Source organism: Lonchura striata, chromosome 4, assembly GCF_050655825.1.
Source record: "Lonchura striata isolate lonStrDom1 chromosome 4, ASM5065582v1, whole genome shotgun sequence".
NCBI lineage: Eukaryota > Metazoa > Chordata > Aves > Passeriformes > Estrildidae > Lonchura > Lonchura striata.
Window position 1 is genome coordinate 57,249,704 of NC_140706.1, and position 14,963 is coordinate 57,264,666.

Consider the following 14,963-nt stretch of genomic DNA (forward strand, 5'->3'; position numbering starts at 1 on the left):
ACTGGACTGGGATGTTATTAATGCTACACAGCATCAGAAACAACATTTCTTCCTTTAGTCTCTACAGCTCTTCCTTTACCATTTCACTGTCCATGATCTTTGACATGACACTGTTTCTCACTCACAGAAAGGACAGTGCAGCCAGTGTCTCTACAGACTTCGGCAACAGAACATCCTGGGATCAAGTTCAGCAGTCAGCACAAGGAACCCATGAAATTTCACACAGCAGCTCTCTGCAATGCAGGCAGGAAACTCATCTGACTTAAAGCAAGAGCTTTCTTGCCAGACTGTCATGTATAGCAATTGATTCTTCCAACCGTGTTCCCTTCCAGGTATGAAACAGCTTCAAAATCCTAACTAATTTTGGATTTCAAGACTGCAAGACTAATGCTCAACAATGTACTTCTTACCCTTGTTTCAAAACTCTGAAAAGACAGCTCATGCTAAGCACTACCTTCATAAATACATACTTAAACAAACCTTTTGGTCTTCCTTCTTAGAAGGGGGACTTTTATTCAGGTTTTGAGAATAAAGTGGCAGGTGGGAAGTCAACCAATAAATTTATCTCATAACCAATAAAGTTATTTTCAACAACAGAACTGCAATTTTGGTGTTCATTACCACCCATCTTAAAGGTTTTCCAAGAGTCTTTGCTTAATATTAAGTCCTCCAGTGAAAGTTATGACAGCCATTTGTAAAATGAAGGGATTTTCTCTTCAGAACCAAACTGTCCTGGGTTGACTGTATGATGCCTTTATCCCCAGTCGTCTGCCCTGTTCATGTTGAATAATAAGTTCTACACCTTTAAGACTTGTTCCAGGAGGGAAGGAGGGGGGGAAGAAGCGCGGAGTTTGTTTCCAAGAACTGCACTCACTCCTCCACATTCCTGCTCCTGGACTGAGTTGTCTGCGTCCAGACGGACAACGAGACGGAGCTCTCCGTTGGTTTTTTTTCCTTAGTTTAGTTAGTTTTAGCTAGCTGAGGCAAAGTTCCCTGAACTGTGGTTTTTTTCCCTTTCTCTAGACCCGCTCTGGACTGAACACCAGGAGAACAGCAGCAGCAGCACCGGTGGCCCAGTGGGCCGGGCCTGGGCCGTGGCATTTCCAGCGCCGGAGGGACGGATCAGAGACTGAGTGAGCCCAGCTGCAACCTGAGGGATCTTTCTGAGATTGTCTCTCTTGGAGTGGCGAGAAGTTTTGTTGCTTAATATCGTCTAAGTTTGCTAGTTTAATAAACAGGTTTTTTCCACTTTTCTCCAAAGAGGTATCTTTCCTGAACTGGTTGGGGGGAGGGGCCGATTGAATCTGCTTTCCTGAAAGAACCCTTTTGGGGGGTCTTTCCCCAAATCTGCCCTGAACCGGGACACAAACCTAAGCTTTGCTACTGTCAAAAGCTCTCTGTTTGTATTGTCTAAAACATATGTTCTGTTTTAATTCTGAAATAAATAATACAGCTTTCAGTCTGCACACAGGTTGCACCTTTCAAATTTTGACTACCCCAAAGCTTCAGTATCTGTGATATTTCACAACCTTGGTAAAGGGATAAGGAAATAAAGGTCACATGGGACTTTTTTGAGAAATGTACTTTTACCTTCTCGTCATATAAGATTCCATGGGACAGAGAAAAATCAGGCACAGAAGTGAGCACTGCATACTCATAAAAGCCCTTTTCTCCAGCTGATGAACTGGAATTCCACACACTAAGATTCCAGTTGCTGGTTGTGCTATGCAAACCTTTCCAGCTTGGTCAAAGCTATCAAAAGTCCCAGCTGCTCTCATAAGAAGACTTTCCATGCTAGAAATTGTAGAAATTCCCAAAAAGAGAATTTACCACCTGGGCCACTGGAAAGGACAAATTAAGGTTAATTTACATTGTCTTGTCAGTTTAACACATCTGAGGCCAGAGGAATGGTTTCACTAAAGCAAATTGCCCACAAGTTAACAGGACAACAGCAGCCAGGTCATCCCATATCAGTAAAAGATTTCATCAGCAAGAAAGAAAATATCCAGAATCAAAAAAACCAAAAAAGGGCCTCTTACTTCCTGTAGTATTTCAGTTCCGCACTCCACCAGGAAGGTAATCACCCTGTCATCATACACCCATTGGTCCAGAACACAGTGCTATGCAGGACAGGGACCATGAAGTCAGCCTCAAAGATGGAGCCCAGTTCCCCCAGCAGCCAAGCAGGAGAAGCAACAGCCAATTGTATTCCTCAGCTGGAGCTTAAATACCAGTAGGCAGGCCCCTAAGGGCTTGCAAGAGCCCTGCATAGCTGCTGCCCTTTGCTGCCTGAGAGCAAGTGGTCTCCCTGGGAGAAAAATAAAAGTGAAATTAGAGCATGTTTGGACAAAAGTTCCTGGCTTTTTGGAGTATTCCTTGAATTTCACATATTCCTTGAATAGTTCTGGGAGAGAGAGCCATCTCCCAAAACAACACAGTCAATGAGGAGGTCTTCCAAAGTCAAGAGAATTAGTTACTGCTCCAAATCATGGAGGAAGGATGAAAACTAAACCCAGACAGCTTCAGGGAAAGGAAGAGTCTGTCCAGCCTAAGTTTTACCAGCTGCTGGCTGGGTAATATTCTGGCCTTTGCTCACCTCTGGATTTTTCCTTTTCCATTGGCTGTGGCTAGAGGCTTGACTTCTGTGCATAGGACTTCCCTTTTCTCCTGGCACTTGCTCCAGCTAAGCAGTGCAGGAGGCTTTGTGTCTGTCCTTCAGGCACACTGAAAGCAGCATGTAACAATGTGTGTGTCCTCCATATGTCCACTCTTCTGTGCAAAAACATGACAACAGAAAAAGAGATGCTAAGATGATGTTAGGGAGTTCTCCTGGCTTCTCATTGTTTTGCTCTTTCTCCTTGTTCAGTATTTTTCACTTGTGAGTGCCCTATGCACACAGCTGTGTGCTTTCCAGTGGAGTTGCAATTCCCAACATGTCTCTGTGCTCTCACTGCAGCCCTGACACATTCAGTGCCTGATCCAGGGCTTCTGACAGTATATTTGCCCCTGAGGGAAACTTCTGGCCTGCTCTAGATGTGGAAACAGATAATTATGGTTGGCTTTACTTTGTGTTTTACTCACAGAAATATCAGTTTTCAGATATTAAGGCATTATGTGGCACCCACTGAGCTGAGAAGCTCTTGGAATGGAGGAGGCAACATCCTGGCTGGAACCAGACTATCTGGTCCAGCCCAGGGCACTGCCACCTATTCCAAATCCTGTTTTCCAGACATGGGCTCAGGCAGGGGGGTCTGTTTCAGGGCTGCAAAACACCAGCTCATCTCACTCCAGAAAAGGAGGGCAAATCATAGGCTTTGGGCTTCTTCCTTCTCAAAGAAAGATATGTCCTTGGGCCCCAAGATCAAGAGTAGTCAGATCCAGAGAATTAGTTCTGTGTTTTCTGTATTTGGAAATGGACACTAAGTTTTGGGTTTTCCAGACTTGAAAATGGGCTGATGAGGTTGTTTTGGGGGCTCTAAAACAGAAAAAAAAGGCTCGTGTGTTTGGGGCTGGGAATAAGACCTGGGCATGGGATGGAGTTTGGAGCAGAGTCCTGTTTGGCCTCAGCAACTGAGATTGACTCATCTGCTGAGATTGACCCTTCTGAGCAGGGGGCAGGAGTGGGAGGGAAGGTGTTGGGTTCCAGGCAGGCAGGAAGTGGGCAGGTGACAGAGACTCCTGCCTGAGGTGGGGGTTCAGTCATGTTGGTCCCCAAAGTTGAGAGGCCAGCATGCATCAGGCAGAACTCAATGTCTGAAAGAGTCTCTAGGGGAAAAGACAATTTTCACACTGTTTTTATATGTCCAACTCTTAATTCATTGTGTGTACAACAGCTGGAGTTGTCATTAAGTCATTAGTTCATATTTAGATAATGCACAATTATGGCAGTTCATATTCCTATGACAGTGATTGATTTACAACCTTGTCAAAGCCTACACTGCTATAATGAGCAGAAGCTTTAATTAGCTGAAGGATGGGCAGGGCTGTCCCCAGCCAGGAGCAGAGCAAGCAGCAGCATTGTCCTCTGCACAAGCAGCCTGGCTTCTTCCTCAGGGATTCAAGGAACCCTGGGCCAGTCTCTCCCCATCTCTGTTCAAGGGTAGAAATTATGTATCCCTGCACATCTGTGGTGCCTGCTTATAGATTTGTGGGGGCAGTGTCACTGGCCCAATTGTCCTCACTCACCATAGATGAACCCAAGATTGAACTAGCTCCTCCAACCCTGGAAGAGAAGGCACTTTTCCATGAAGCAGCCAAACAGCATCTTCAACTTGTTATGTTATACTTACACAATATTTTATGTGCTTATTAACTAATTATCAAGTGTTTAATAATCAGACAATATTTATAAACTACTAATTCATTATTATTTATATACTTGTAAACAGATTATTTAACACATACGCAATATTAAACTATGCTACTTATAATCAAATGATGTCAGCAATTTATTTACAACCCTATCAAGAGCCCCCGTGGCACCGAAGCAAACAGGAGTTGCATTTCCACCCCCATGAAGGTGGCAGGAACCAGGCAGGATCACACAGTGCACTGGCATTCCCCAGAACAGGTCTTTTGCCTCTGCATAAGGCATATATGCAAAAGATGCAGGAATATGAGTGGTGTGTTTCATTTTTATAGGTACTGTTGCCCTTAGCAGTGTGACTTTCCAGTACCATTAAAATTAATAAGATTAGCAAAGCAGCAAGGAATAGCAGTAACTCTGTAACTTCTCAGCTTTTCACTTTACAGTTTCACATTTAACAAACTTAAAAGTTGACTTGAACTAAGACTGTTGAGAAGTGTAAGATATTGGTATTGATATAGAAACTAAAGTTTCTATAAAGAAACTTTAGAGCCATTACAGATGCCATTCAAATCATTACTCAACTACAGAATGAACTGCTACAGCATTTTTACTGGTGTAACTAAGAGGGTGAAGCTGGATATGCAGGTAGAACACATGAGAGCTCTTCTGCTAATTCTAGCTAGTAATGATGGCCTGCTGCAGAGGCTAATCACAATAATGAGAACCAGGTAAGAGCCCAGGAAGCCCAGCTAAAAAGTAGAAAAAGACTGCAAGTTCATAAAACTAATAGTATTTTTAAGTGGAAAACCCCCTCTGACAACACAAAACAGCTTCCTAAATCATGAAACAAATGAAGACACTGACAAAGAGTTCAAATTTCAGGAACAGATGGTCTTACAAAGTGATTCAGTAAGTCTCCATTAACTGCTAGGAAAATGCTCTAAACCCAAGCACTTTCCATAACCTTGAAGGGCTCTCTGGCTCATTACAGAGGATTACAAGACAACATTTTAAAAGAAGCAGGTGAACCTAGTCTGTAAAAGGTTCTATGAAGAAAATTAACTCTAACCTGGCCAAAACCAATGAAATAGTAGAGAACAATCATACCTTATCTATGACTGTAGCTTAGCTGTTGCATCAGTTTTCTGAGGCTGACACTATTACACAGGATTATAAATCTTGGGTTAAAACCTTCCCTGTGAAGGGAAAAAAAGATGATAAAAATCTGAGCCTAAGAATAATATCTAATAAACCAAATAAAATAATTAACCCACTACTGACTAAGCTGTTAATGTCTGACTCTTATGAAGGAAGATGTTCTAAGCTGGGAAAATAAGGTGGTCATGAACACAAGTTTAATGTTATTTTTAAATGTCTTCCATAAGCATCACAGGAGAGCAAGTAATTAATTTCCCCACAAAAATACTATCAGGTACTTTCTGCCTAACTTTAATTATTTCAATTATATATTTATAAGAGGAAGAAAAATATAATACTTAGTATTATGTTGAATAATGACTGAAGTTATAGGAAAGAAGGAAATAAGGGTGTCTCAGAGTCCACAAAAGAGAAAAGTGTTTTCTGCCCACTGTTAAATATGATCAAAATTATCTGATCATAAGCATATTTGTGTACAATTTGTAAAGAATGTATATAAGTTTCTCTAGATATAATTATATGTATTGGCAAATGATACTTGAGTTGGAAGAAACAAGTAATTCAATTAAGGCCAAATGTTTCCCACATGCAATCTGGTAAAGTATAATTTGTTATCATTAAGCTATCTTTGTAATTTCAGATGTGAGAACTATACTTGCATGGCTTTCAGAAAAATATTACAGAAATTAATAGTCCTTAAATAGGTAAAAGGAGTATGTAAAAACAGATTAAAAGCAGTACTTGGCAGACAGAAACGATTCCTCAATTAGAGATGTCAAAAAACCTAAATGTGTAGTATGTGAGCATGAAACTTTATGGAAAAGTGTTATGAAATGACTAACGAGTAGATTGTAAAAATATGAAATTATTCTATTCCTTTTCTGTATGCTGGCTGTTATTTTCCCATCCTTTGAGCGAGACAGTCACTAAAATATGTAGTGTGTCATCTCTGCAGTAGGATCTGTCTGAAGTTGCCACCCACACTGTACCTGTGTGGGCAGAGAAGAGACTCCACCAGTGACTGAACCTGTGGGAATCTGTGAACAGAAGAGGAACAGCCATCACTGTGCCCTCAGGGGTAAAACAAGTTACTCTGGGTTATCACTGTGCCAAAATGTTGGTCTGTGCAGTCTGTCAGCAGCAAGGCATAGTAATCTCCCAGCAGCGAGTCATGGTCAGGCCTTTCAGCTCCTGCTGTAAATTAGGAGTAACATCTGCCTGTGGGAGAAATAAACCAACAGGGAGATTGGGCAGGGCCTGATGAAACTAGGGTGCTTTTCAAAAGCCTGAGCACCTGACTTTCAGCTTACCAAGATATCTTTAACAGCATGTGTTCAGGTCTGGTTTATAACCCTGAAATCAGAACTATATAGTTGGAGCAACTTGAGTATGGCTGGCACAGGTCACAGGTTAGAAAACACTAAATCAAAATCTTCCACTTAAGGAGTATTGGATACACTGAATCCCCAGCAGCCCAGAAACTCAAATAGGAAGGCCTAATGCTGACCAAAAATCCCATGTAATTAAAGCTTTCTCATGGCAGGGGCAAGACCGCTTTGTAGTCTTGACAAATATGAAAAGAAGCAGGACTTCCTCCTGTCTGAATCTCAACAAATTTCTTTTTGGAGTATGTGGATGAACTGTAAGGAAACTGTAACAAAACCAATGAAAACAAAAAACCTTCATCTACATAATGCCTATTTTGGGTATGAGAATTTCTATAAGCTCTTTTCTCAAGAGCTTTCTTCAGCTTTCTGCGTACAAAGGACAATCTTCAAACACCCAGGGTCAGGAAAACCTCCATAAGACTTTTGCATATAAAATGTTTCTCAAGTTAATTTGAAAAGGAAATGTCAGGAATATTTCAAAGCAGAATGTTGATTATTAGAGCAACTGTCAGCATTTTTGAATTCCATGTTCATTTGGCAGTCCCATGAGTGCTACTGATCCAGTTTTCTTTCTTGGTAAAACAAAACCATTAACTGAAGCCCAAATATGAATACCAGCTTCCCGATGGAGTGGTGGGCTTTGACACTGTCTGTCAAGCTGCAGATGAGTTTATGGTGATCTCTTCCCATATTTTGCTTTGAGGATCTCAAAAAATTAAAACTTGAATTCATGTTAAAATGCATGAAGCAGTAAGACTAACCTAGTCTGGATGAGATTACATGGACTTCCCAGTTATCTTGTCACTTGGGCTGTAGTCAGTCATATTCTGCCTACTTTCAAGCATATTTAGGATCAGTATTTCAACTTCAAGAAGTAGTTGAAATTCTATCTATTCACTCTATCAAATATATGAAGGTGTTTGATATTCATTCTGTGAAACACATCCATCACCCTGTCTTCATAGTAGATCTTTTTTGGGCCAAACTACCAGCAAGATTTCTTATTTTTACTACCTTAAAATAATACCCCCACAGGAAAGATCAAGGAGTTAGCCAGAACCTTATTTCTTAAATATTTGTTGTTCTTAGGCTTAGCTATTTCTCTCCTCTCCCCAAAATCTCAGTAGATATCTTGTCATAACAAAGATGTCCAATGTTACTGATGTTATTCTTCAAATCCTGAACATCTTTTTTGGTGCCTCCAGCACTGGTGAGGAGATAATCTCTGCAAAACTGTGTCCCACCAAGATGCTCTAGGATGCAGCAGTGGGGAAAGAGGCTGGTGAAGAGCTATCAATTACAGTCCTACGAGCAGCTACTTTCACTGGGAGCACACCAAGTGGACTGGAAGGCTGCAGAATGAGGATCTTGGCAGTCAAGAGGGAAGCTCAGAGTATTTTGCCTAAGTGCCACACCTACTGACAGCTGACTGAAGCTTCAAGGAAAATCCAGGAAAATCAATATCCCTAACTCTCTCTGAAAAGGTTCAAGAGAAGAAGAAATGGGACCACTAGACCACTTCTGTCCACTAGAGCAGTGCTACTGGCAGAGGCAGCAAAAATATAACATCCACAAGATTTTATCACAGCCTTTAGTATAAAGGACCTCTTCCAAACCAAGGAAGTTGGGGCAGAAGTAAGTGGTGACCCTAAGCCCTGAAATGGAACATTCCATTTCTATTCCCAGTTTAAAAAGCTGCTCTGCAGTGAGATGCCTGCCACAATGAAAAGACAATCATACCAAATCAGCTGGTCAAGCAAAGGAGAGAGTCAACCCATGCACAACAGAAGTGAGGACCTGGCTCACAGCACAGTTAGGATTGGTGCACACCTTGAATTTCTTGCACTGCCTCTGAGGTAAATGATGTAATTGCACATGCTGATAAGATTCATTGCAGTTACAATTCCCTCATGAGGGGAAGAGGAGGGGCAGGCACTGACCTCTTCTGTCTGGAAACCAGTGACAGGACCCGAGGGAATGGCCTGAAGTTGTGCTGGGAGAGGTTTGGGTTGGATATTGGAAAAAGATTTTTCACCAATAGGGTGTTTGGGCACTACAACAGACTCCCCAGGGAAGTGGTCACAGCACCAACCTTGACAAAGTTCAAGAAGCATTTGGACAATGGCGTGACTCAAGCACATGGTGTGATTCTTTGGGATGGTTCTAAACAGGGCCAGGAGTTGAATTTGAGGATCTTGATGGGTCCCTTCAAACGTAGCATATTGTATGATTCTATGATCATAACCCCTTAGGCAGACTGCAGACCAAGGGTAGAAATATTCCTGCCCAGACAGGCAATGGGCTGCCTCTCCAGAAAAACAGTTGCCTCCCATAGGTCATATTTCCCATCTGCCAGCCTTGTGACAATAGGCATTTAGGCAAAATCAGGATCTAAACTATTTCTAGGTATTACCTAGTGCAGGGCATATGCAGAATCACAAAGTGTTTGTAGTAATTCAACTCTATGATTTCCCCTTCTGCAAAAAAATAACCAACCACACTCTTGAAGAATACAAGTCAGGATCTATATTTAACTCCTCTCCCATGTGTGCACAGAAAGGCATTACCAATTTACTGTGTAATTAGGTAGGTCATCTAACATATCTACACCAATCATTTTTTCTTATGTTTTTTGTGAACCACTTTAAAACTCTTTTTCTGATTTTGCTTTACGAGATATGACACAGAAGGAATTTGCAATGCTTTGCTCTTTCTGGAGAGATGCCTATGTGTTTTAGGTTACAAGATGTGGGTGGGTGTGCGTATTCTGTCCCCATCTGTTAGAAGTAGGGTAGTTATCTTCTGTTTATTGGGCAGATTTCTTTATCTCTTCCACAACCAGTCCTACCTCCAGGAAATATCTTATGTTAATGGGCCATTGGGTGTCACTGCATGACTGATAAAATCACATCATGCTATTGAGAGAAGCTCCACCCAGAGGGAGGAGCCAAGCATTCCTACCTGGATATAATCAGAGATTTGGAACATCAGAGTAGCTTTTTCCCACTGGATTCCCAGAGAAGCGACTCTCTTCTCCATTGGATTCCCAGAGGAATACCAGGCCCCCCTACACCACCACTAGACCTTCAGAGGAAAATTACACCCTTCTACAGGATCACTGCTTCAACAGAACCACATCTGTCACTGCAGGAGAACTGCACCCACCATTTAATAGGACTGCTACCAACACCCTGACCCACAGGGTGTTGGGTCATATTCTGACTCTGTCAATAGTTTGAGATTTTTTTGTACTATTGGATTTGTACTTTTAATTTTCCCAGTAAAGAATGGTTATTCCTATTCCCATATCTTTGCCTGAGAGCTCCTTAATTTCAAAATTATAACAATTCAGAGGGAAAGGGCTAACGTTTTCCATTTGAAGGGAGGTTCCTACCTTCCTTAAAAGACACCCGTCTTTTCAAGTCTAGAGTTTTCTGGTTTATGAAGGCAACTGCTTTCTGGTGTGATAGACCTGAACAAGGTGTTGAACTTTAATGACAGGCTGCTGCAATGAGCATATGTAGGGTATCAAGGCAATTTAATTCTCAAAGCTGAGGGGATTTTCTTGCTAGCAAAACTTGCTTTCTTTCTGACAAGCGGGATCTTGGGACTTGCTGCCAAAGACACCGAGTCGTACTCTCAGAAAGACTCATACATTACTGGTAGAATTTTTTTCTCCTAATGACTTAAGTGTCTAAATTCTGTTTTTGAAGTGATTTAGGCCCTAGTCATGGAAGTATTTTAGAGTCTGAAGTTATAAAGTAGCTCAGAAGAGGGATTATCAAAACAGTTCCTAAATGCTTTCCAATCTACACCATGGAACCATTTTGAACAAATGAACTTGCCAACACCCTTTAGGTCCCTATGGTTTTCAAAAATTCAAGAGTTCCTAAGTAAGGAAGAGTGAATATAAAATTAATTTCAAAGCACTGAAAAAAACACGCACTTCCTCTAGAAGCAACAGAATATGGTTGTGATTTAAAAAGGGAAGGGGGAATGAGGTTTATTTTTTACATAAATATGAATACTTTAATGCAAAATATAAATGAATCTCTTTAAAATAGATAATCCAGCCTTTATTATTCACTTCTTTGAGTGGTAGAAGAGCCAGCAAAACCATGCCCATGTATTTTTAGTCACCCTGGGATTAATTCCTGGGAAGGTCTTTGTTTACAGTGCTATATTTACATGGAACAGCCATATGGAATAGGGGTGTTCCTCCTGACAGCTGCTCTGCTTCCCTCAAAGCAACAGAGGGAGGGACTGCTTCAAAATAACGCCTCCTGCATTTCCATCTCCCTACAAATTCCACCACATCTACAAAGGCAATGACTGCCCCAGTGCAACCCCTCTGCTTCTCCCAGCTCACAGGGGCCAGCTGGGGGCATGTGTTGCTGTGTCTGCAGGAATGCCCCAGGCACAGAACTCAGCTCCCACCAGTGGATCGTGGCCCATCACTCATCTCTCAATACTGTGAGGTGTAAACCATGCACATGTGTGTCACTCCATTCATCTGAGGGAAGCCACTGGTTTCAAGGTGTGTTCATGGGCCTGCCCATCATTTAGAACACTGTCATTTCCTAGGACAGAAGACAAAAATAAATTGAATATATCAGTGATAAACATGGTATCTTCTGAAACTGCTGATCTTCATTCTACATATCTGGATTTTTTAAAAATACCTGCTGTTACTCTTCTCCAAACTCCTGTTAAGATCTATTTCTGAACCCTCTTTGATCTCACAGGCTTTGTTTACAGGAAGGGCTTCCTTCCTTCTTTTCTGACTGCAAATACAAGGTCAGAGCCCCATCTCATTTCCAGACAGACAAACCAATCAGACCAGATTTTTGGAAGACCCCCCCATGGGTATTTTAGTCCTAAACTGATGAGTCCAACTCTTGAACATAATGTCTAGCAACTTCAGGCTTCTCTTAAGGTGGTGGAGAAGAACTGACTACCACACCAGTAATTTTTATGAGACTTTTTCTAAAATACTGTAATTCACAGCTGTGCAGTGCTTGTCTGGGTGGCTCATCATAATTGCTGGGGAACAAATGGGCATGACATTTGCCCTGTGGATACTGTCTTTTACCACTGCATTTTCCTATGCAGGCATCAGGTGTTATTAGTAAGCAAGGATGAGGGCAGCTTGGTAGCTCTGGATTCTTCTAATTAAATAAAGCAAGATGAGAAGCAAAGCCTCCCTCTAAACTGTTCCTTTTTTGTGTCACCAGGAGGACAAGTTCACTAGTGTGCCTTGTCCCTGCAGAGAAACCCATGGAGCAGCACAATAAGAAAAGTGCATGCAATTGCCTAAAAAGGTGCAGGTAGTCCAGACTGGTGGCTGATTTTTTTCTGCTGCTGTCACCCTGCCTCTTCTTACTGGGGATGCAGTGCAGAGATCTTACCACCCACAAGCACAGGACGTATTGTACATTTTAGAAAAAGCTTCCCCACAAAGGAATTTTTCTCTGCTTTGCCAAGATGAGCTTTGCCAGCCAAATGTTCAATCTTGTTCAAAAAAGCCTGACATCTGACCCTGTTGAAAATTTAACAGGTTTTTTTTTTAAAGTTATGCTGAACTGCATAATAGAGGGGACATTGTCAAAAGTTGCCATAGAAATGGGGAAAAAAAGCAAAAAATATAACAAAGAAAGATAACAGATGCCACTGAGGCACGTGAGGTCATAAGCCCCTGTGCTCTATCCTGGTGAGCAGGATGGAGTGACCTAAGCCTTCAGAGGACTCAGGCAACTTAAAGAAATACAGAAAAAACATCTGAAAATCCCTGAAATGGAAGAAGTAGGTTTGACTCTTCAGAAAACGGATCAACACTCCAAATATTCCTAGATCCAGATGCCTTTTAGTAAAGTTTTCCAATGCAGAATCCCTCAAAGAACATTAACTGTGATATACCTGCCTGAAATACAGCTATTTCCCTTTGTACAAATGGGCTTCAAAGGTATTATTCCCGTTCAGAAGAACAGACAAAATTTGTCTGAGCTGGCTACATGTGGAAGTTGAAAAGGCCTTTTCTAGTCAGCCAGGGCTAACTTTATGTTGATCATGAAGTTTGTGAAGTCATTCCTCCTCAGGCAATCACTACAGGATAAATATTTAAAATAAGAAATTATTTCTAAACTGTTCTGCAGGTGGTTTTTCAGATTATTGAAGTGATTCCTGCATGGGTTTACAAAACTTCTTGGCACTGGACTGTTCATATTCCTTCAAGTCACCAAATCAGCTGGACAAACTTCTCGTTTCCTTTTTCTGCTGTGCTGGGACCACTGCAAGCCACCAGCTTGTAGGTATCTTTCTTAAAACTCTCGAGAAATGTCTTAGTCCTCTACAGATATGAAGGGAAATAAGGTGTTTTATGGGTGTCAATATGACCTCTTGGCAGGTTGTCAGCCTGTTGGATGACTTGGGTTGTGGAAAAAGGAGTGGTAAAAGCAGACTGCAAAAGCAGGAAGGGGTGTCTGTATATAGAAGCTCTGCCTTCCATCACTGCACTTCCTTAACAGCTGTGGAGGGTGCTGAGCACAGCACTGGGACTTTGTAAGGGCATGTTTCAGTGTCAGGCTCAAAAAAAGAGACAATCTGTCAAACCAATGGCAGCAGACACTAGAAATGAAGTTGGAAGATGGGACCTGAAGTTGGAAGATGGGCCTTTTATATTCAGAAATGTCTGGGTCTGCACTTCAGCCAGCATGGAGATGAGATGGAGATGACTAACCCTCTCAACCACTCAACCACAGTGGGTGATGTGGGTCCTGAGACAGGGAATGCCAGCAGGAGACACAAAACAGTAATGTGATAGCTAGACTGGTCTATCTGCTACTGCAGGGAAAGAACCATCCAGCACTGCCAAATAATGGATTGACATAAATTTCCTCTCACCAGATACAACAAAATAAAAATAAGAAAGGAGCACCACTAGCACTTTCCACTTCCATTGCTATTAAAAGCAAGTAAGCATAAATCATACAGGGTGAGATAAGCCATGGAAGAAGAAGAATTCAGAAGTCACCTGTATGTCCTTCTTGCCTCCAATCCTAGTTTTTTTGCCATTCTCCAGTTATTAGATTTTGTGCCTACCATATTTCAGAAAAAGTATTAAGCGATTCCAAATGTAACTCAAAAATTAAAGCAAAGTAAAATGACAGAGAAATCCTAAGTAATTTTGCTCCCAAATGTATTTCCCACAAGCAGATTTTACTGACTTTAAATACTCTATACATGAATTCTGGCTATGTGATTTAGTAAATGCCCCACAGATTGGTTTCAATTTGTTTGTTTTTCTCATAAAGGGCTGTGCTGCCACTGCCTTCAGTTGAAGAGGATTTCAGCTATTCCAATGCAGAGCTAACTCAAAAGCTGTTTTTTACTGATAGCAGAAGATCTGTAGTCCTCTGTGAGCTCACCTGCAATTCAGATGAATGTCACATGCTCTTAGATAAGCAAAAAGCAAAGAATTTTTTTCTATTAAAGAATGCTTTGGAAGAAAAAAATATCTATCTGGTAATACTACAGTTTTGTTTGTTTGTTTGTTTGTTTGTTTGGTTTGGGTTTTTTTTTAGAAAGAACCTTTCAGTTTGCTTTTACTCCTCATATCAGTGAAGGCCTAGGAAGGAACAAGGTACAGGATGGTAACAATCTAGACATCTCAGGTTGGTATGTTGGGTTGTGTTTGTTTTTTTTGTTGTTGTTGCTTTTGCTGGTTTTCTTTTTGAGTTTTTGTTGTTATTCTTGTTGTTTTGTTCTGTTTTCCTTAAACAAATGCTTATGTCATTCAATTCCAAATGCCTGATCCTTTCCAAATGTTCATTTTCATCTTTGAAACATCTTAAAACCTCAGTCAAATGTGAAAGAAATAATAATAGTAATAGTAATTTAAAAAGCAGAAGTTTGCTCTAGAATAGTTTACTAAAGCTTTATATTTTGCATGATATGGGTCTCTACCCTTCTGGTGTGTGGCTATCCTTTTCCAAGCAGAATTTTTTATTCAACAACCCTCAGAATCACAATTTAATTAACAGGCTCTGTCAAAGTATGAGGAAATTCATTACCCCACTGGCAATTAGTTGTACATTTTTACATCTCTCCTG

The 14,963-nt window shown here is 41.1% G+C and overlaps 1 long non-coding RNA gene across 1 annotated transcript in view; it reads right to left on the reverse strand.

Annotated features, from left to right (window-relative positions):
• Nucleotides 1-3,189: 3,189 nt before the first annotated feature.
• Nucleotides 3,190-14,963, reverse strand: part of LOC146767645 (uncharacterized) — a 37,520-nt gene continuing 25,746 nt past the window's right edge. Inside the window, exon 3 of the long non-coding RNA XR_014954894.1 lies at nucleotides 3,190-5,505. This is a non-coding gene — a long non-coding RNA (uncharacterized LOC146767645). The remainder of the gene's footprint in view (nucleotides 5,506-14,963) is intronic.